Genomic DNA, 20,566 nt, shown 5'->3' with positions numbered 1-20,566 from the left:
TCTGTCAACGAATACAGGAAAGCGCTGCTGTTTTTATGAATTCATGTTTTCTTTCTCAGCAATGTCAACACTTTTATAACCCATAAAATGCGCGTTCTTCCTATTTCCACTGAGCGCCACAACAAGCAGTGCAGCGGTAATGAATGAGTAGGAAAGTGTATCTATAGGTTTGCGTTGTTATTATCGGGGTCTTTTTTAATATCAAGGAATATTTCACTTTCTCTTTTCATTGGAGTAACAACATGAATTTGTGCAGGAGGCAAAAATAATGCGGTGCGACTCGAGTTTCGCCATCAGCTGGAAGACGGTGTCCTTTTTTGGTCAGTGTCAGTGGAGGAAAGGGAGAGCGGAAGGATGTTGAGAGACGGACCCTCAGTCTGCTGCTCTCACCCTCCGCTGAGACTGACAATCAGATGAAGGCACCATCAGCCCAGTAAAATAAAATAATTTAAATGTATGCTCACTCAGCTGTGCCTCACAAGTAATACAACAATGGATCTATTATCGGTGTGATCATATAACCTACCTCAAATTTTGAAATATGTTTTTAAACGTTCTGAACAACAATGCATTGGCAGGTAAATTTAAGCAAAGCCAGTATGCGGTGATAATGTATTGGGCCTAGAGCTTACTGCACAAACCTCATTGCTACAGTACTCTTTTTAATTGGTTGCTGTTGCATAGGCTTACATTTTTTAAGTCATGTTAATAAAAAATCAGAGCGGTAGATCTTGGCATGCATTTTCACTCAGAAAGTGATCTTGACCACTGTTTTATATTATTCAATTCAACTTCAACCTAAAATAATGTCCTGCATTTCCATCAATTTCTGCATTTCCTGCACTCATTTGAGATCCTTTCTCCACTGCCACGATATAGGCAAAAGTACTAGGCCTTATTTTTAACCAAATGTTGCAATTGTGATTTAGATCAAAACACTTAAGTGAACTTTTGGAATAATGGAAATATGTTTATTATAATTCTATAGTTATAATATAAATAATAGTGGGCACTTTGAATACAGTGTTGTTTGACATGACAACGAATGAAAATGCCATGGACGAGATATTGTGACAGGGTAGGAACCAAAGTGATGTTTAGTGTTTCATAGGGGACCCTATAACCTTTGTCTACGTTAAATCTTTATTCATATAGCCAACATATTCGTGCTTCGCCTATTCCTCTTTGATTTAGAAGATACTGTGGCACAAACAACATGCTGATTTAAGCCTCCACCAGTACTGGTATCATGCTGTATTAGCTAGCTACGTTTGTTCTGACTCAGTACTTTTATTAGCTAACTAGCAATTAGCATTAGTGGCTAACATGATTTAGCTTAACTTGGTAAGAAAATACAAACTAGCTGTTTGCAGATGTAAGAAACACAAACTAATATTGTAATTATAGAACACTTGTGGATTTATATTAATATCAAAGTGGAAACAACATAGTTGTCATCAACATTGTGCTGCATTGACCATGCAGCCTGAACGAAAGTATCTCGTGGTCAAGCAACAACAAATGTTCCTTGAGTGACGGGGTGGGACTATGTCTGTGTGGAAAGCAGCATGGAGAGAGAGAGAGAGAGCAGAGAGGGATGACTCAAGTAGCAGAGTAAACTATAAAAATGGACGTTACACACAGCGTATCACATTTAACAAACCAAATATTCAAATACGTTATAGAAGGTAAAGTAAAAACCCAAACCTGTCGGTGCATAAATACAGGTATATAGTAAAATACGGTATACCTCCAAGTCCTATATGATAGCCCGCTTAGAGTTTGTCAAAAGGCACCCAAAAAATTGTAAGGCCATAAGAAACAAGATTCTCTGGTCTGATGAAACCAATATTAAACTCTGGCCTGAATGCCAAGCGTCACGTCTAGAGGAAACCTGGCACCGTCCCTACGGTGAAACATGGTGGTGGCAGCATCATGAAGTGGGGATGTTTTTCAGAGGCAGGGACTGGGAGACTAATCAGGATTGAGGGAAAGATGCAAAGTACAGAGAGATCCTTGATGAAAACCTACTCCAGAGCGCTCAGGACCTCAGACTGTTCCGAAGGTTCACCTTCCAACAGGACAACGACCCTAAGCACACAGCCAAGACGATGCAGGAGTGGCTTCGGGACAAGTCTCTGAATGTACTTGAGTAGCCCAGCCAGAGCCCGGACTTGAACCCGATCGAACATCTCTGGAAAGACCTGAAAATAGCTGTGCAACGCTCCCCATCCAACCTGACAGAGCTTGAGAGGATCTGCAGAGAAGAATGGGAGAAACTCCACAAATACAGGTGTACCAAGCTTGTAGCGTCATGCCCAAGAAGACTCGATGCTGTAATCGCTGCCAAAGGTGCTTCAACAAAGTACTGAGTAAAGAGTCTGAATACTTATGTAAATGTGATATTTCAGTTTTAATTTTTAATAAATTAGCGAAAATATGTTTTTTTGTCATTATGTCATTAAAAAAAAAAAATCTATCAATTTTATTATAAGGCTGTAACGTAACGATTTGTAAGTCGCTCTGGATAAGAGCGTCTGCTAAATGACGTAAATGTAAATGAAATGTGGAAAAAGTCAAGGGGTCTGAATACTTTCCGGAAGGCACTGTATTCACATGTTGCATCTTAACCAACTATATATATATATACACTGCTCCAAAAAATAAAGGGAACACTTAAACAACACAATGTAACTGTGAAATCAAACTGTCCACTTAGGAAGCAACACTGATTGACAATAAATTTCACATGCTGTTGTGCAAATGCAATAGACAACAGGTGGAAATTATAGGCAATTAGCAAGACACCCCCAATAAAGGAGTGGTTCTGCAGGTGGGGACCACAGACCACTTCTCAGTTCCTATGCTTCCTGGCTGATGTTTTAGTCACTTTTGAATGCTGGCGGTGCTTTCACGCTAGTGGTAGCATGAGACGGAGTCTACAACCCACACAAGTGGCTCAGGGAATGCAGCTCATCCAGGATGGCACATCAATGCGAGCTGTGGCAAGAAGGTTTGCTGTGTCTGTCAGCGTAGTGTCCAGAGCATGGAGGCGCTACCAGGAGACAGGCCAGTACATCAGGAGACGTGGAGGAGGCCGTAGGAGGGCAACAACCCAGCAGCAGGACCGCTACCTCCGCCTTTGTGCAAGGAGGAGCAGGAGAAGCACTGCCAGAGCCCTGCAAAATGACCTCCAGCAGGCCACAAATGTGCATGTGTCTGCTCAAACAGTCAGAAACAGACTCCATGAGGGTGGTATGAGGGCCCGACGTCCACAGGTGGGGGTTGTGCTTACAGCCCAACACCGTGCAGGACGTTTGGCATTTGCCAGAGAACACCAAGATTGGCAAATTCGCCACTGGCGCACTGTGCTCTTCACAGATGAAAGCAGGTTCACACTGAGCACGTGACAGAGTCTGGAGATGCCGTGGAGAACGTTCTGCTGCATCAACTGCCATTAGGTACCAAGATGAGATCCTCAGACCCCTTGACCATATGCTGGTGCGGTTGGCCCTGGGTTCCTCCTAATGCAAGACAATGCTAGATCTCATGTGGCTGGAGTGTGTCAGCAGTTCCTGCAAGAGGAAGGCATTGATGCTATGGACTGGCCCGCCCGTTCCCCAGACCTGAATCCAATTGAGCACATCTGGGACATCATGTCTCGCTCCATCCACCAACGCCACGTTGCACCACAGACTGTCCAGGAGTTGGCGGATGCTTTAGTCCAGGTCTGGGAGGAGATCCCTCAGGAGACCATGCGCCACCTCATCAGGAGCATGCCCAGGCGTTGTAGGGAGGTCATACAGGCACATGGAGGCCACACACACTACTGAGCCTCATTTTGACTTGTTTAAGGACATTACATCAAAGTTGGATCAGCCTGTAGTGTGGTTTTCCACTTTAATTTTGAGTGTGACTCCAAATCCAGACCTCCATGGGTTGATAAATTGGATTTCCATTGATTATTTTTGTGTGATTTTGTTGTCAGCACATTCAACTATGTAAAGAAAAAAGTATTTAATAAGATTATTTAATTCATTCAGATCTAGGATGTGTTGTTTAAGTGTTCCCTTTATTTTTTTGAGCAGTATATATTGTCTCTAGACACAAAATGCATGTTTTCAGTAGCCAGCATGATCTAAATATCACATTTAGAGATTTTTGGGGGAACATGTAATATATCGCAGCACTGTGGCATAATAATGGGGGAAATTCTGACTTGAATAGTGTTGAATAGAGATCACAGGTACAGAAGTTGCACTGATCATTCTGATCAAGCACAGATCACACATGGGCCCTTCCGAAATATTACATAAATGTTTGGTATGAGCTGTGTGCACCCGAACTGGCCATAGGCCTTTAGACTTTTCCCCCCTTAGCACAAAAACACGATATTCCTCCAAACCCACTCAAAAGGCAAAAAAGCAAACAGCTCTTACCATTCAACTTTCTCCTCTGTAGAGCAATGTGCGTATGCATATCAAAGTGTATGCACTACTGTACGTCACTTTGGACAAAAGAGTCTGCTAAATGGCATATAAAGATTTATTATTACATTGGTACGAGACAACCAGTAAACTTCAGTTTTTAAATAAGAGAAAATGGCTCAGATCAGGCACTGAGTGTGTGTGTTGGATCAATACAGTGGGGCCATTGGAAGAGGAGTGCTTGGCTTGACAGGAGGGTTCAGCCTTGGAGTGGATGGAATGGGGAGGGAACTCGTGGGCTCATGGTCTAGTAAGAGCAACGTGGGATAAAAGCACTCCCAGACTGAGCATAGTAGGTGTGAGGGAAAGAGGGCCAGAGCAAGCCCGCTCCTGTGAAGGTATCACAGACCCGTGTTTCGTAGCAAGGGCTAAGGTAAGAAAATCAGTATTTTCCGGCAAAGATTATATTGAATTCTAATTTGAGGGCTATTCTGTATATTTGGTATGAACGAAGACTTGGTTGGATTTCATGATCATAGAGATTACACTAAAATTGTAATGGGAGCAATGTTAAACTGGGTGCATATCCGCAGTCTACTCTATCTACGGTATTAAACATTATTCATTTATAACTATTTGATGCTTATACATACGTCTCTATCTTGCTCAATATGGCATTTGGTGTTTGTTCTTGTGATCCACTATTGAAAGAAATAATGAATTGGGACCTCAAGCTGATTTATCCTTTACCCTACTATTTTTACTATAGTCTTTCTAATTTGTGTGTATAGTTGAAAAGGCTGAAAGAAATTACACATTTCTGTTCACATTCCATTTGGACAAGAGCCAATGAACTCCCTGTTAAGGACTTCACGGGAATTGATGACTTCCATTCGAATATAGGGAATAAACATTTAAAACAATTGTGCAATAAGTATTTGAATGTATTTGACACGTATGTATTTCACCCACGTCCGATGTTAACAGAAATCCCGTCAAATATTAGGGTCTGTGCGGACACAAAATGATCATGAATGCAAACTGAAGACACATTTTGTCTTGCATAGTAGCCTATTTGTAGCCTTAATAGTAGCCTGCTTTGTTTTGAAAGTCAATTGCAGCTTTTACGTGTAAGTACACAAACTCACTGGGAAATATGACTGGTCTTTAACAGTATGTGTTCCAAATGCTCCATGAGAAGTAATACAACGACAGAACAGTGCATACTGTTGAACACAATAGCTCTCAAAAGATTAGAGCACCGCCTTACTCTTGGGAGACCTCATTGTCACGTCTCAGGGCCTTTCGAGTGCACGGTACCAGAATCAAATCATATTGTCTTTATTTTCAGTTCTTGTGACAAGACAATGCAGAACCATAGGGGGGCCAAGTTCGGTATCCATTGCTAATCCAGACGCTCCAATTTAGCTTTGTCTTCCCACCGTCTTCCCTTGTTAACGGCAATAAAGGACTCAGAACCTCAGGACTGGAACAAATCACAAATGTCATCTCTGCTCATGCAGATTGCAATTGTTTGTGGGCAACCCGCAGCCCCGAGGTCTTGGGACCTGAAGAGCGTAAGGAGGGCAGGGGGTGTGCTCCAGGGGTGTATATCCGTCCCCTTCCAACACCTCTCCGGTCCAGTTCAGTTCCTTACCCCACCGACGGCCCCAACCGAACGATACAATAGCCTCTCCAGGAGGCAAGTCCATCGCCGAATCTCCTCATAATTCACATGGAAGGGTCAATTGTACAGTAGCCCTTTGAGAATGACCACCAACCGACACAACTTATTCTTATGGGAAAAAAAGTGGGGGTGACTGAAAAAATGTATGGAAAAATACAGAGGCACAAAACAGTGCATGGGTAGAGTTCCTTTTCTTCTTGTAACAATCGCACTACCCCGTTCGATTATGGAAAGTGCCAGTAAGGTTGGCCTTCAAAGTCCACTGAATGCAAATGTAATGGATTATTTGAGGTGTTTGTTAATGATGACAATACGTTGTCTAAGGGTTTCTTGCTGCTGCATTATGCATTATGCAGATGTTTGTTAAAGATACACTATGAAGTTGATTTATTATGGAAGTTTAGTTAATTACTACAAGTTTTGGCTTGAATGTGGCTGTATGGTTCATACACATAAAATATTTCTGACTGTCCATTTGGTGGACCCTTTTGTTTCAAGAGCACGCGTTGAGCTCTATTTTCGGCTGCCGATAAGGCGGCACTAGTCTTAAACGCACGTTAGTTTGCAATTTCGTCATGTAAAAAACTGTCGCACTGGCATTTTCCAGCCCTAAAACCAGGTTCGCAATTTACCTGTCTTATATCAGTTCCTTGCACTCAGATAGGCGGGGTGAAGGTATTTGAGGTGTGTCCTAAAAAACGTGATCCAAAGTGCTAATTTTAGGCAGAGCTGATAGGAATATTTAAGATCAACCAAAATCTGGTTTTAGCGTTAGGCTACGTGTCCATGCCCATCATGAAATGAGAGATGAGAACATCGGTACCAGTAAACCTTGTATTTAAAAGTAATTTTCCTGTGACAATTGCTTGTTTTCCGTTTCACATGTTTAAAACCCAAGCCCTCCCTTACCCTAGGCCTACTATAGCGAACGGCTGGCCTACTATAGCGAACGGCTGGTTCAACAGCAATGTATGTATTTTTTTATCCCGCTGATTCTATGATATCATTATATTTTACATTTATTAATTGTTGTTTATTGTTTAATTTTATTGCAACCAAACGTATTAGAATGATTCACCTTCCTGGTTTAATGGTGACAACACTGTGGCGTGCATACAATGCAACTCCTGGAGATGTGTGAATATGACCTGATCTGTAAGATGGTTCTGAATATGTTCATAAAACATATTGGGGAGCAGCATAACGGTGAGTGGACATTCTCCCTTTCTGTTTATAATGGATCCGGCTACTGTGAATGTGAGTTTGGATGTGAGTAAAACCCTCCGTAGTCTGCCTTGTTTTAATAGTATGCCCACAGGGGAAAATGATGGCGCCTGTAAGTGTGACATAGCCTATATATATATTTTTTTTAAGTAGTTATTTTCGTTTTGTTCAGAATTTGATTAGAATTATTTGTTCTCTTTGTAGGCATTATCAATAATGAATTTAATCTTGCTTATTGACAATGTTTGGCATGCCCATGCTCAGCCATAATGCAATTTACAGTAGGCCTAGCCCCTATATCAGTGGGATGCTATTGAAGCCATGCAATTACTTAGAACAATGTGGACTGCAAATTAAAGTTAATATATTTAGCAAAGATGGGTCTACATTTCGTTACTTTATTTCTGTAAGCCATTTAACAAACTATAATGGACTAACATTGGAATTGGAGTTTATTCCAAGGCAATACATAAAATACCTTACATACACAACTTGTAGCAAGCACATATTTCCCCATGGAGCACATTCTGATTGGCCAGTGAGGGGCTAAGCCTCGACACACCCACAACTTGTTTATTCATCAAAACCCACCCAGGCAACACCAGCAAGTGCGCAGATAATTGTAATAGTGAAAATGGCACAAATATTTCTGACACACCCCTGAACCTAGATTTACCATTGCGTTACGTTTGCTAAAACAGAGCCCCTAGACCAAAAGTTTCGTATAGCCTCTTTAATGTCATAATAAAGTATATTGTTATCAGTAAATGCCAATGGTGTCACGGATTTCCCCCGGTACTTCTGCTCATTCCGTGCACCAATTCCGGAGGTCTATGTCACCGGCCTCTAGACGTCACTGAACTGTCTCATTACACACACCTGATTCCAATTCCCCTGATTAGTAATTGTATATATGTGCCCTCTGTTCACCATTGTATTGTTGGCCATTGTTCCCCTGTCTGTTGGTCTTGTGAGTACCTGTGCGTTGTTGTTTCGGCTTTCATGCTGCGTGTATTGTGTACTCATTATTACGGGTCTCGTCCCGTGTATTGTTATTACGGGTCCTGTGTCTTGTTATTACGGGTCTCGTCCTGTGTATTTATTAGAGGTTTAACCTCGCTCTTTTGTTTGGGTTACATCCCTGTGTTTTTGTATTTGTTTTAGGCTTCGTCCCTGTGCCTTTCATGGCATGTTGTATTTGTGGGTGGAGTATTAAAACCCCCTATTATGTATCGTTGCGCCTGTCTCCAATCAGTTATACAACGTGACAAATGGTAACATTGCCCACTACTGTATACTGTGATAACTACCACATCTGGGAAACTTCACTTTGAGGAACATTTTGTTTATCAAACAGTAGCTCAACGTTTGCATGTACATCATACCCTGCACACACCAAAATACGCATGTACATCAGCCTCATACCCTGCACACCAAACTACGCATGTACATCAGCCTCATACCCTGCACACACCAAAATACGTGCCCTTCAAGTAAGGCATCTATCTCGCTTGAAAGCTTATTTTCCCTCTTTTTTTACAAAATGTAATATGTATGCGTGTCCATTCAGTACATTTATCTTGTCTCCAATGACCAAAAAACATAGGGATGAAAACATTTGCCATCGATTTTTGAAGCCTGTCAATGTTTTGAAGTCAATCCTGCTCAAGCGAGACCATTAAACAATGCATATGCTTTTTGTTGTAATGTTTACTGTTTGAACTAAAGCGTGTGGGGGGTACTGTTATGGCAAACTCTACTGTTCTGACAGATGGTGGCGAGCGTGTGTGTCCTACTGTGCTCTGCGGGGCTTGTAGCTTACGAGTCTGGGACTGTCAAAAAGACTCAGTCGATTGAGTGAATAACAATGCTTTTATTACTTGAGAAGACCCAATTATCTGTCATCACTCCCAAAATGAAAAGCCTTGTATTGTGTGTAAGTTATATTTTAAAGAATAGATCATGTTTGATTACACTTTATACAGTATGCAGATAGCATGTTGTAATTATTCGATACACTTTTTAGACAATTTGGCCTGATTCCTATTTTTAGTCATGTCTGCATATACAGATATTGTACTCATTAAAGTATGAATGCCTATAGAAAGTTCAACAAGTATCCCTTCCCCTTAACTTCCTAGAATTATGTACTTATACTGTGTCTTTTTAGTTGTATCTGACATCCACAAACTTAGTGGACAAAGTGTTGAATTAACAATGAACCATAAAGGACAAAAGTTTAATGCTATTGAATTGACGTTAAACTGGAATCATTTTAGTTAATTTCAGTAGAGGCACATTTTAGGTGTTGGAAATGAATAAATGCAACAGTTAAAACCAAACTGAATTATCTTTCAGTATCTCCAAACAAATGTACTGCTCTAGGTTGACATTTTGTTCTAAATCACCAAACATCTGATCCAGGACAAATAGTCTGATCTGGTTTAGGAACACTGCCATGTGCTACTGTTGAATGCATTCTCTGAAAGTCTCTCTCTCTTCCCAACTCCTCTATTCCCCCTCTTTCCTTTGCCCTATCCCTCTCAATTTGTTGCAGTGGTACGGAGGTGTCAAAAGGCCAGGGACCGTGACTTAAGGTGACCCGGAACTCTCTGACAATGAGGGACCCCCATTTGCTATGGTAACGAGTGGTGGTGGATGAACCTTCTGGATGGTTTGGGGTGAGGGCTGTTTTTTTTTGGGGGGGGGGTTAGTGGTCTCCTGGAGGGGTCTTTCTAAGTACAGGGGGCACGCGCCAGCTGGCACCAGTGGGGAGACGCCTTTTTGCACACCAGCTGGAAGCAGGATTTAACGCCCCTGCCCCCCCTATCCGACCCCTCCTTCATGGTTTGAGGGGTGAGCGGATTAGGTTCACTGCTGTTTGTTTACGGCACACTTCTATTGTTATTGCCGTTTACATATGTATATGTTTGAGGCCCGCCCGAGAGACAGACCTGCCCATAGCAGTCCTCCTCCAACTCAGCTGCCAGCCCATCATTGGCTTTTAAGTCCTGCTTGGCTTCAAAAGAGTATCACCGCTGCCAATAGAATCTCCATGCTCGGTGTTATTGTGGTTTGGGTAACCCTTTAATAAGATTCTGGGTTGTGTTCATTGGGGCACACTGCTTTAAAATGTTTCACAACGGTATATTAAAATGAGTGTTTTTATTGGACATGTACAGATAATACCTTCACGTTTCACTCCATTTTGGAGTTTGTTCCTACTGAACACAACCCAGGTATTTTTAAATGTGTCATGTGATCCGATCAGTGAGATGAGGTCACAATGGCCAGGTTCGTGTTCATTAGGCACCAAGCGGAAAGAACTTAAACAGGGAGGGACTACCTGGACTAAACACATTTTGTTTCAAAATGTTTTCTATTGTGTGTTCTTATGAACATGACCCATGTGTGGGCACTTTTGGGACAGATTGGATCAAAGGGAACGATCTCCTGAGAAAGACAAGGGCATTGTAGCTGAGTATGTAACATGGGGCTCCATGGATAGACTGGGTAATCTCTGCAGGCAACTGTGATGTCTTATGGTTTCTCACATTGACCTGGAGAGGTTCTGCAGTCCGTCTGCTCATACATCCTCTTGTTCGGAGTGAAAAACACAAAATAATGCAGATCGTTCTATAACATGGATCCAAATGCATCCATCGATCTGTCTTATCATAACTAAGTGTTATGTACACTATCTCTGAAATAATTTCTGTGGAAAATAGACATGTCAATCATGGGGAGGATGAAGACCACTTACACATCATGTGCACCTCACGCAAATATCATTGTGACTCGAGTCGGGGCAGAAATGGCTGGTAAGTGCAACTGCTGTTTCTGTCTCAGGAGCCCCTTTTGGAGACTATGGGAGATTCTCTATTGGTTTGCTCAACTCCTCCATCCTCTCCTCGCCTCCTTTTGAAAAAGGTAACCGGGGAGGAGAGGAAATGTGGAAACAAATGCACTTGTATGAAACGAGACCATCCTCCTTCATTTGCACGTCATCATGCAAATTATGTTTACAGGGGTGGAATCCCAAATGAAATGTGTAAAGTAGTAAAAATGCATTTAGCTAGTTATCCTAGACATTTTATAGATAAAGGGATAAGTTGCATATCGTTTTTAAATATGTGCCTCCTTTTCTCCTCCCAAGTAAACAGTTGATTCAAAGGGGGTGTGGCAGATCCCATAACTCTTCCGCGAAGGACTCCGGTAGGATACTCTTGTGCTTCTTCGGCGGTAGGAGGCTATCGAGGAGGTGAGGACACTCTGTTTGTCTACTAACTGATACTCTCCTCAACCATCGGTTTCCGGGTCAGAGGAGAGAGGACGGAGGAGTCCAGGAGAGGACGGTCTTTTGCCCCAAATGAGAATCTCCCTGTGAATATAAACTGTCATGTCTCTTACACCTCCACGTAATGGATCATATTCCAACTTGATCAGCTGTCCGATGAGTTGCTGTGATTTGGCCTAATCTCAGCTGGCAACTGTGAGCAGTTCAGTGTTTCCTCTCACAGTGGCTGCTGGGGTTCTGCTAAACGCAGCTGTTTGCCTCTCCTGCACCACAGTCCAGTACAGTAGGTCCCTGGCTGGAACAAGCTTTTGGAGAGGTGCCCGGTCTCCAAGGGGTCAATAGAGATGACCTGCCGCTGCAGTGTCCTTCCTTCAAAATTGTCACTGGTGTTAGCACTTAACATGGGATAGTCCCCTACTGATGGTTTACAGATGTTGAACAAATTGTTTAACTATCCACTAACCATATCCATAACTCTAATGTTTTGTTTATTTTTATTAGAGTTCAAATTTGCAATTGCAGCATTGATTCATTTTTCATTTTTTAAAACAAGGAACAGCTCAATCCCTCGCCCCCTCCTACCCCAGTCCCACCCTCCCTTTCCATCCCAGGTAAAAACAAAAAATATACATCTAAGGCCTCATAACTCCAATTCTATACCTAACCATAATGTAAAATCTAACCCTAACACTGGCAGGTCATGGCATATCAACAAAGCTGCAGTCAGTTAGTTTGAGCCTCTATAGAGCTACTGTGGGGGCTATCCAATAAAGTGGGGTGTCTCTTTTTCTCTATAACTCGTCCATTTCCTCTCCTAATCTTGTTTTAACCATTTACTAACTCCCTCATTTGCCCACTTGCAGTTGGTTCTTTTTGAGCCAGAATGGATCCCCGGTTTCCATGACTGAATGTAGAGCTTTCTGATGTTGATGATACTGCATCAGGAACTGATTGGATGATGTCGATGGGCCATCAGTTCTTGATGCATTGCCTTCAGCATTGAAAGAAACACCACACAGTGTGTTGCTCTTTAAAAATATGATTTACAATTTTTTTCCATGTATGTTGTACTCATTTAAAAAAATGTAATCATTTAAAATACTGTAATTGAGCATCATGAGTTAACTACATTTTATGTTTCGTAAACTTTCATGAATAAGCCTTTATAAATGCTTAGTCACGTTGATAAATGTTTACAAATAAATGTGTAATTGTTTGAGTAGTTTAATGCTTATTCATGATTATTATAAACTGTTACCAATGTTTTAAGGCAAAGATTTGGACACCAGGTACTTTGAGATATTTAAGGAATAGAATGTAGCTGTGTCATTGCACCTTTTGGTTAGAATTTGTGTTAAAGAGAATGCTTGTTATGAATGGTTTGACATATACAAAAAAATGCAGTCACATATGTCCATCATTGATTTGGGGTAAATGTGTGGTGTGTAATGCAGAATGATGACGCTATTAAAGGATGTTGTAGAAGTTTAGTATGCTGTAGTGTACCTCAAGTAAATTTTCACATTGCTATTCAGACCACAGGAGGCTGCTGAGGGGAGGACAGCTCATAATGGCCGGAACAGAGCAAATAGAATGGCATCGAACACATGGAAATCATGTGTTTAATGTATTTGATACCATTACATTAATTCTGCTCCAGCCATTACCACGAGCCTGTCCTCCCCAATTAAGGTGCCACCAACCTCCTGTGATTCAAACGCTTTAGTTCAGATGAAAATTGCTGCAAACATGACAATCGACTTCAAGACAGAATTAAGAACTGTAATACCATAACCGATGACAAGGGCGCCACCTGCCAGTCACAATATGAAAGTATCTATTTTTTTAAACAAAGGGAAAGGGGGATACCTAGTCAGTTGTCCAACTGAAATGTGTCTTCTGCATTTAACCCAACCCCTCTGAATCAGGACACACTCAATCAATACCATCTATGGAGTAAGTGCATTACATTTTCACAAGCAAATACTGTCTGATTTCTGTATATCGAACATTGCATGAGAGCAACTACTTTTTAAAACATGATGTGAAGCTATCCATAAATTCTTTACAATAATAGGTCCTTAATTATGGTGTGTGGGTGGCATGTGCACACAGTTGGTAAAACAGTTGATCTAAGTAAAGCTCACAATGAATTGATACCAGATACTAGCTTTATGACTGAATAGGTGTTACCATCCTCACAAATGCTGCTGAATCAAACCATAACCCAGGATGTAGGGGCTGAGGGAATGTTGTCTGTAATTTGTGGAGGAGGGTCATTGTGTCAGATGTAGAAGGACAGAGTTCCTGCACTGTGGTTCAGGTACACTCCTACTCTAGAGGAGCAAGGAACATTGATATGAGTCCATTCTCCATTATTGTGGAAGAAACAAGTGTAGGGCGGAGGGGAGCAGTATATCCTCCAGGACTGATCATTGATCCCAAAACAATGCTAATAACCTACTTTCCTGATCTCTTCATTTGACGCTGCTATATCAGCGGATTGCCCACTCCGCTCTACCTCTCAGTAGACGCAGGCTCCAGACAGACTCTCTCTACACAACACCTGAGGGTGGTTGATAAATCTGACTCGATGGTACGAATAGGACAATTTGTGGTCACTTTTCTATACCCTGCAGACAGACACAAATGAATTTACTTTATTGGGATCCAATGTCAGCTGGCAAGAGTCTAAGAGGAAAAATAAAGAGATTGAAAATGAATGTGTGTGTGTGCCTCAATTTACTCTCTGGTCTTGGGCTCAACAGGGTGTTCCATCTGAACTTCAGTCACTATGGAGACAGACCGACTCATCTTATAACACACGGTTGAAGAATTGACTCAAATTAAATCAAGCTGCCAGAATATGATTGTGTGGATGGTCATTTTTGCACTTTGCACAATTATTTTGTCCTTTGCCCTAAGTATCCTAAGTTGTAAGAAGGTCTGTGAGAGGGTTTAGTACATGCAGGAACATTCATGTATGCTTTTTACATAATACTGCAGGAAGGATAAGCCGATATACCTTGCTAGTCGGTTTTATATACAGTGCATTCTGAAAGTACTCATACCCCTTCACTTTTTCCACATTTTGTTACACTACAGCCTTATTGTAAAATGTATTAAATAAATCCTCATCAATCTACACACAAAACCCCATAAATGACAAAGTGAAAACAGTGTTTTTAGAAATGTTCGCAAATGTATAAAAAAATGTCAAACAGAAATACCTAATTTACATAAGTATTCAGACCATTTACTATGAGACTCGAAATTGAGCTCAGGTGCATCCTGTTCCCAGTGATCATCCTTGAGATGTTTCTACAACTTGATTGGAGTCCACCTGTCGTAAATTCAATTGATTGGACATGATTTGGAAAGGCACACCTGTTTATATAAGGTACCACAGTTGATTGTGCATGTCAGAGCAAAAACCAAGCCATGACATCGAAGGAATCGTCCGTAGAGCTCCGAGACAGGATTGTGTCGAGGCACAGATTTGGAGAAAGGTATCAAAAAATGTCCGCAGCATTGAAGGTCCCCAAGAACACAGTGGTCTCCACTGTGGGTAGTGCGTACGGCCCAGTACATCACTGGGGCCAAGCTTCCTGCCGTCCAGGACCTCTATACCAGGCGGTGTCAGAGGAAGGCCCTAAAAATCATCAAAGACTCCAGCCACCCTAGTCATAGACTGTTCTCTCTGCTACCTCACGGCAAGCAGTACTGGAGTGCCAAGTCTAGGTCCAAGAGGCTTCTAAACAGCTTCTATCCCCAAGCCATAAGACTCCTGAACAGCTAATCAAATGGCTATCCAGACTATTTGCACCCCCCCCCCCACTTTAACAATCCTACCTGCATGTACATAATTATCACATTTACTCTGTACCGGTACCCCCTATATATAGCCCCGCTATTGTTATTCACTGCTGCTCTTTAATTATTTGTTTTTCTTATCTTCTTTTTTTTAGGTATTTTATTAAAACTGCATCGTTGGTTAAGGACTTGTAAGTAAGCATTTCACTGTAAGGTCTACACCTGTTGTATTCGGCACATGTGACAAATAAGATTTGATTTGATTCTTAAATGAAAGAGGTTTGGAACCACCAAGACTCTTCCAAGAGCTGGCTGACCGGCCAAACTGAGCAATCGGGGGAGAAGGGCCTTGGTCAGGGAGGTGACCAAGAACCTGATGGTCACTCTGACAGAGCTCCAGAGTTCCTCTGTGGAGATGGGAGAACCTTCCAGAAGCACAACCATGTCTGCAGCACTCCACCTATCAGGCCTTCATGGTAGAGTGGCCAGACGGAAGCCACTCCTCAGTAAAAGACGCCGTTGACAGCCCACTTGGAGTTTGCCAAAAGGCACCTAAAGACTCTCAGACCATGAGAAACAAGATTCTCTGGTCTGATGAAACCAAGATTGAACTCTTTGGCCTGAATGCCAAGAGTCAAGTCTGGAGGAAACTTGACACCCTCACTGCGGTGAAGCATGGTGGTGGCAGCATCATGCTGTGGGGATGTTTTTCAGCTGCAGGGACTGGGAGACTAGTCAGGATCGAGGGAAAGATGAACAGAGTAAAGTACAGAGAAATCCTTGACGAAAACCTGCCCCAGAGCGCTCAAGACCTCAGACTGGGGACAGCGCAGGAGTGGCTTCAGACAAGTCTCTGAATGTCCTTGAGTGGCCCAGCAAGAGCCCGGACTTGAACCAGATCTAACATCTTTGGAGAGACCTGAAAATAGCTGTGCAGCGACGCTCCCCATTGAACCTGACAGAGCTTAAGAGGATCTGCAGAGAGGAATGGGAGAAATTCCCCAAATACAGGTGTGCCAAGCTTGTAGTGTCATAACCAAGAAGACTCGAGGCTGTAGTTGCCAAAGATGCTTTAACAAAGTACTGAGTAAATGGTCTGAATAGTTATGTGAATGTAATATCTCTTCTTTTTTTGTATACATTTACTAAAATGTTTAAAAACCTGTTTTTGCTTTGTCATTATGGGGTGTTTAGATTGATGAGGGACAAAAACTATTAAAACATTTTAGAATAAGGAAAAAGTCAAGGGGTCTGAGTACTTTCCGAATGCACTGTAGATATACCTTGATTATCGTATCATTTTGAAGAATTATCAATAGCGGTGCCCACCACAAGAAATGTCCAAATGCTACATTTTGTACAGATAAAATGAACGATATCTATACTTTCTTATACCATGGAAATGTTGAATGCTTGTTTCTGATTGGCTTGAAGGGCATTCTAGAGCGTGCATTGTCTAAACAATAAGGCACGAAGGGGTGTGGTGTATGGCCAATATGCCACGGCTAAGTGCTGTTCTTTTTTCACAACGCAATGCGGAGTGCCTGGATACAACCCTTAGCTGTGGTATATTGGCCATATACCACAGAACCCCGAGGTGCTATATTGCTATTATAAACTGGTTACCAACGTAATTAGAGCAGTAACAATAAATGTTTTGTCATACCCGTGGTATACGGTCTGATATACCATGGCTGTCAGCCAATCAGCATTCAGGGCTTGAACCATCCAGTTTATACTGGGTGGCTCAAGCCCTGAATGCTGACTGGCTGAAAGCCGGGGTATTTTAGACCTTATAAACTGGGTGGTTTGAGCCCTGTATTCCGATTGGCTGAAAGCCATGGTATATTAGACATTATAAACTGGGTACAGGGTAGCCTAGTGGTTAGAGCGTTGGACTAGTAACTGAAAGGTTGCAAGTTCAAATCCCTGAGCTGACAAGGTACAAATCTGTTGTTCTGCCCCTGAACAGGCCGTTAACCCACTGTTCCTAGGCCGTCATTGAAAATAAGAATTTGTTCTTAACTAACTTGCCTAGTTAAATAAAGGTAAAATATGACAAAACATGTATTTCTAAGTGCCTAACAACAGCCCTTAGTTACCCCTTTTGCATTATTGCTTAAGTATACCACGAGTATGACAAAATGTCTAATTACATTGGCAACCAGTTTATAATACCAATAAGGCTCCTCGGGGGGTTGTGATATATGGCCAATATACTGTACTAGCATTTAATCAGTGACGTTACTCGCTCTGAGACTTGAAGTAGGGTTTCCCCTTGCATTGCAAGGGCTGTGGCTTTTGTGGCGCGATGGGTAACGATGCTTCGTGGGTGTCAGTTGTTGATGAGTGCAAGGGTCCCTGGTTCGAGCCCGGGTTGGGGCGAAGAGAGGGACTGTTACACATGACGCAACGCAGAGTGCCTGGATACAGCCCTAGCTACTTCAGTGGATTGAACACATTTCTACCTGTAAATGAACACATTTCTAGCGGTAAATGTTTTAAATTATAGCCTGGTATAAAACGGATAATCAACTCGGGGCTCTATCGTTCTCTGGAAAATAATGCTGCTTCGTAGAAGGTTAGTTCCACTCCGCTAACAGCAGCGTGTCATGGAACACACCTTCCACGACGTTCATTATTTTCCAGAGAACGCATAGCCCCTCGTTGATTACCCCTTACATATTGTCCTAGCACTAGTCTCTCTATTTAACATGAGTAGCTGGCTGTTGGCCAGCAAACATATGAGGTTTGGTTCTAGGTGTTGAGATTACCATAGCACGAATACTAATGGTTGCAGTAGTATGCGATTGTATTCCTTGACAAGGAAACAACTTTTGTTCTCTTTGTTCTAGAAATTCATTTGACCAACCTTTCCCTGGTATTTTGGCAATTTTCTCCATGCTAGTAAAGGTCTACACACCCCTTGCACAATCTTCACATTCTGCTGCCTTAAAATGTAAAGGATTAGTTCGATTTTTTTTCTCCTACCGAGCTACACAACCTACTCCATATGTTCAAAGTGAAACCAAATTAATAGATAATTCTCCAATGAATAAAAACTAAGAAATTAACATGTATTGATTCACACCCCAGGTTTAATACTTGGTGCAAGCACCTTAGGCAGCCATTACTGCTGTGAATACGTTTTAATAAGATTCTACCAACCTTGCACAACTCTTGTAGCAATATATATCCATTGTTTTTGTCAAAATTATTACATTTGATTGGGAATTATTGATAGACACTAATATTCAAACCTTGTCACTGATTTTCAAGCATATTTAAGTCAGGACTGAGACTATCCAGGAACACTCAACACCTATTTGAAAGCCGTTCTGGTCTAAAACTCAATTGCAGGGTTAGGTTTTCAGAAGACTGGCTGGTTTTCCTTTAACTTTACCCTGGGCTTTGCTCCTTTCATATTTCTTTTGATCTTAACGTACTCCACAGTCCCTGCCGGTGACAAACACACCCATAACATAATGCTGCCCCCACAATACTTGAAAATACAGACCATCAACAATATTGCATTCAGTCAACATTACTGGCCTGTATGACAAAGTGAAAAGAAGGAAGCCTGTGAAACCCTCTGTGTTGTCAAGTACTGTGGTGGAAGCATCATGTTATTGGTGTGTTTGTCACCAGCAAGGACTGGGGAGTTTGTCAGGATCAAAAGGAGTATGAGAGGAGCAAAGCCCTGGTAAGGGTTAGAGGTAAACCCGCCTCAGACTTCTGAATACATAACCCTGGGATTAGCTCCACCCACCTGAGGATCTTTTCAGCCATCTATTTCCTGTGTTTGAGTGGTGCAAAATCCACTTGTCACTTAAATCTCGCTGGATTTATTGTTTTCATTTTACTCCTGCAACTCTTTCATAGTCTTGAAATACTCTTGCAGAAATGTTTTTTAATGACCTGCCAAACACACCCGGTAATGGCTGAAATGACATTGAACCACTGTAGTCTACATCAATTTTAATTTCTAGTGGTAGCTAGAAAAGTTATGTTTTAGCGTTTTAGTGTTTCAGTGAATGGTTAGTGAGGGAGGCCCTGCTCTCTCGCTTCCCCAGTTGTTTAGTTAATTTTCATGCCAATCTCCTTTGCATTAGCGTAGCCTCTCCTGTGCCTATCAACTATGTGTCGGTCTATCCCTGTTCTCTCCTCTCTGCACAGGCCATACAAACGCTTCACATCGCGTGGCCGCTGCCACTCTAACCTGGTGGTCCCAGTGCGCACGACCCACGTGGAGTTCCAGGTCTCCGGCAGCCTCTGGAACTGCCGGTCTGCGGCCAACAAGGCAGAGTTCGTCTCAGCCTATGTTACCCTCCGTCCCTCGACTTCTTGGCGCTGACGGAAACATGGATTACCACAGAAAACACTGCTACTCCTACTGCTCTCTCCTCGTCTGACCACGTGTTCTCGCACACCCCGAGAGCATCTGGTCAGCGGCACTGGAATCCTCATCTCTCCCAAGTGGACATTCTCTCTTTCTCCCCTGACCCATCTGTCTATTCCATGCTGTCGCAATCACTAGTCCATTCAAGCTTAACATCCTTACCATTTATCGCCCTCCAGGTTCCCTTGGAGAGTTCATCAATGAGCTTGACGCCTTGATAAGTTCCTTTCCTGAGGATGGCTCACCCCTCACAGTTCTGGTTGACTTTAACCTCCCTACGTCTACCTTTGACTCATTTCTCTCTGCCTCTTTCTTTCCACTCCTCTCCTCTTTTGACCTCACCCTCTCACCGTCCCCTTCTACTCACAAGGCAGGCAATACGCTTGACCTCATCTTCACTAGATGCTGTTCTTCTCCTAATCTCACTGCAACTCCCCTCCAAGTCTCCGATCACTACCTTGTATCCTTTTCCCTCTCGCTCTCCTCCAACACTACTCACTCTGCCCCTACTCAGATGGTATTGCGCCGTCGCAACCTTCGCTCTCTCTCTCCTGCTACTCTCTCCTCTTCCATCCTATCATCTCTTCCCTCTGCTCTGACATGCACAATCAACTCCTGATTCTGCCTCCTCAACCCTCCTCTCCTCCCTTTCTGCATCCTTTGACTCTCTATGTCCCCTATCCTCCCGACCGGCTCGGTCCTCCCCTCCTGCTCTGTGG

The 20,566-nt window shown here is 42.4% G+C and overlaps 1 long non-coding RNA gene across 1 annotated transcript; it reads left to right on the top strand.

The window, feature by feature from the left end:
• The first annotated feature begins 10,068 nt into the window (after nucleotides 1-10,068).
• Nucleotides 10,069-14,500, top strand: LOC123725478 (uncharacterized). Its single transcript, XR_006757984.1, has 2 exons — nucleotides 10,069-14,231; nucleotides 14,404-14,500. It is a non-coding gene; the product is annotated as an uncharacterized lncRNA (long non-coding RNA).
• Nucleotides 14,501-20,566: the final 6,066 nt, after the last annotated feature.

Source organism: Salmo salar, chromosome ssa12, assembly GCF_905237065.1.
Source record: "Salmo salar chromosome ssa12, Ssal_v3.1, whole genome shotgun sequence".
NCBI classification, from domain to species: Eukaryota; Metazoa; Chordata; class Actinopteri; order Salmoniformes; family Salmonidae; genus Salmo; species Salmo salar.
The sequence above is the reverse complement of the archived record's forward strand: the minus strand, read 5'-3'. Positions and strand labels throughout refer to the sequence as shown.